Below are 3216 nucleotides of genomic sequence, written 5' to 3'. Positions count from 1 at the left end.
CTGTTGCAATAGACAGGAGAAAGATCATGAACCTAAACTAGTATAGTGGTTGTAGGAATGGAGATAAGGGGACAGATGCAATAAATGTTATGGAGGTATAATTGATAAGATTTGGCAATTAATTGGATGTGGAAGGAGAGGGATAAACAAAAAACAAAGATGACACTGAGGTTGCAAACCTAAGTAACATGACTAGGTTAGTGTTACCCTCAGAATAAATAGGGAAGTTTTTTTTTTTTTTTTTTTTTTTTTTTGAAAAGAGACAATAAAAGATTTTTTTTATTCAAAGGTATAACTGGATAAGTAAATTTGTTTTCACATAAATGGTCGTAATGCTATTTTTGAAAAATATGATGAAGTGCTTTTGCAAATAGCAAATATCCCCCCAGCTAAGACTCAAGTTGAGGTGGACAATAAACATGATTTGACCTGATTAACTAACTTATATTGGCAGAATTAACTGTTGGAATTTCGTTTCTTGCCCCGACTTCTTGATCTGTTTCCACCTCCACGCCTCCTGTTATCTTGTCGACTCCGTGACCGACCACCACTCTGCCGGCCACCTGATCGGCCACCTTGCCGGCCACTAGATCGACCACCTGCTCGTCCTCCTCCAAAACGACCACCTGACCGTCCGCCTCTCTGTCTCGTATTGGAGGATCTCCCTCCATCATAATATTCTTCTAATTCTGGTAATGAATCTGGCACTGATAATATCCAATCTGAATCATTCCACTCTGCCTGCATTAGTTCTGACTCACTTGTTGGAATATCAAAGCATACACCCATTTTCCCTTTCAGGAGGCACATACGGACAATTCGGGACATGGTGTCATTACTCAGCTTCCTGCTGAGTTCCTTCCGAGCAGTGCTAATGTCTTGTAACTCTTCTGGACTTTGGAGAGTCATAGTCACAAATCCCTTATCAGAGTTGATCAAGGATCGAGGCTCGAAAGAGGAGGCACCTGAGATGTGCGCTAATGCTGCTGCCAATGCATCCACTGCCCCCTTCTCCTCTATCAATCTCTGAGCTGATGGCCGGAAAAATTCAACAGCAACAAAAGAAACTGAAGCCAGGGACCTGATGGCATCCACACTTCGAGATTTAACTAAGTCCATTGTAGTTGGAACACCTACACGTTTAAAAGTGATTCCTGCTTTTCCTTCCACATATTTCAGCTGACCTCTTTCATTTGGCTGATAAAAACATATGCAAATCCCTGTTCGTCCAGCTCTCCCTGTACGCCCAGAACGATGGATATAGGATTCAACATCCTGTGGAGGTGAACTTTGAATCACGAGATCAACCTCAGGAATATCCAAACCACGCGCAGCCACATTAGTTGCCACCAAAACTTTGAAACTGCCTTCCCTGAAGCCTTTCAAGGTAATTTCTCTCTGTGACTGTGCAATATCACCATGCAAACACTGTGCATTCTGTTTTATATGAGGATTCAAGGCCATCTCAGCCACGTTTTTCTTCGTCTCACAGAAGATGATGGCTCTCCCGTCATTTCCACTGTAGACCTGAATGACATCACCAATGACTGCTGCCCTCTGAGACCAGTGGCACTGGATGGCCAAATGTTCCACGGTGGTTGCAGTCTTTTGAGTCATTTTCCCCACAAGATCAACCTCTTCATATTTGGTTTTCATGTATTTTTTGGCAACTTTATATACCCATTGTGGGCAAGTTGCAGAAAACAGGAGGGTCTGAGGATTGTCTTCGGAACCTGTTTTATAAGATCCATGGATAATGTCCTCCACTTGGTCAGCAAAGCCCATATCTAACATTTGGTCCACTTCATCAAGAACAACATGACGCAATTTAGAAAGATCCAAACGGCCACTCTGCAGGTGGTCTTTGATACGACCAGGGGTCCCAACTAAGATGTCAATACCTCTTCTAATGTGATTAATTTGGCCCTGATATGGTGTTCCGCCATAAAAACATGCCACACTAAGTTTCCGAGTTATATCTTGGAAGTCTTTGGCTACTTGGTTTGCCAGTTCCCTTGTTGGAGCCAGAACAAGGACCTTTGGAGATCGGTTTTTTTTCATTTCTTCCTGATCTCTTTGGAGTTTCTCAATCAAAGGGATAGCAAAGGAAAATGTCTTCCCTGTTCCTGTCCGTGCCTGAGCAATTAAATCTTTCCCTTCGTATACAGGACTAAAAGTCTTCACTTGGATGGGAAACAAATAAGTTACCCCACGAGCTTTAAGAAGTTTTATAGTTTCTTCAGAGATAGGGAATCGGGAGAAGGCACCTTCTTTCTGTTCTGGTGTTAGGTCCTCTTCTAGCTTACTGGGTTTTGTTGCCTGGCTGGAGTTGCTAAGAGATGATCTGCTCTTTGAAGTCTTTCCATTTTCTTTAGTATTTGAAAGGCCTTTCTTTTTTGCTCTGTCAGATTTGGGTGAACCTGAAAATTCACTTGGAAATCTATCTAGGCCTTCTTTTGTCTCTCCATTTAGCTTCTCTTTCCTTTTTGATTTTTTGGATTTGGGAGGGTTAAGTTCATCTAAATCATCATTATCTGATGTTTCCATTTTCTTTTTAAGATCATCTCGCTGGTTCAATTTTCTTTTATCACTCTTGTGCCGGCCACTCTCCCTCCGCGGGCTCTCGGGCCCATCCAGGGGCGCCGCCTCCTCCATCAGATCTCCCCACAGAACCTTGCTGGGCATCGTCCGCCGCTGCTCCCGCCCGGCCAACTCCGCACGAGCCCCTCAGCGTGAGCGATGGCGAGAAAAGGCAATAGGGAAGTTTTGAAGAGAGATATCTTATAGGTTAGGCTCTTTCTCTTCTACTTCCTATCTCTCTCTCACTCACTGTCTCTGTCACTCAATCTTTCTCTCTCTGTCTCTGTTTCTCTCTCACTCTCTGTCTTTGTATCTCTCAATATCTCTCTATCTCTCTATCTCTGTCTCTATCTGTCTTTGTGTTATGTCTGTTTATCTCCCTGTCTTTCTCTGTCTCTGTCTCTGTATTCACAATGATTTTCACTGTGTGTATTTTGTTTTTGAGCTTCCATATAGAACATCCATTGGAAATGGCCTGTATGCAGTAGAAACTGGAATGAGATTGGGACTGGATTACAGATTTGGGGATCCATTTAGAATTTAATACTTGGGAGCTGATTAGAACAAGAAAGTGGAAAGAGAACTTTGGGAGACACTTTTACTTAAATCTGCAGAATTATAGGAAAATATATATGG

General features: G+C 42.6%; 1 pseudogene; it reads right to left on the bottom strand.

The window, feature by feature from the left end:
• Positions 1-226: 226 nt before the first annotated feature.
• On the bottom strand, positions 227-2747 carry LOC141539800 (ATP-dependent RNA helicase DDX50 pseudogene; annotated as a pseudogene).
• Between the last annotated feature and the right edge of the window lie 469 nt (positions 2748-3216).

The sequence above is a fragment of the Sminthopsis crassicaudata genome, chromosome 4, assembly GCF_048593235.1.
Source record: "Sminthopsis crassicaudata isolate SCR6 chromosome 4, ASM4859323v1, whole genome shotgun sequence".
Lineage (NCBI taxonomy): Eukaryota > Metazoa > Chordata > Mammalia > Dasyuromorphia > Dasyuridae > Sminthopsis > Sminthopsis crassicaudata.
Note: the sequence above shows the minus strand (reverse complement) of the source record. Positions and strands in the feature narration are given on the sequence as shown.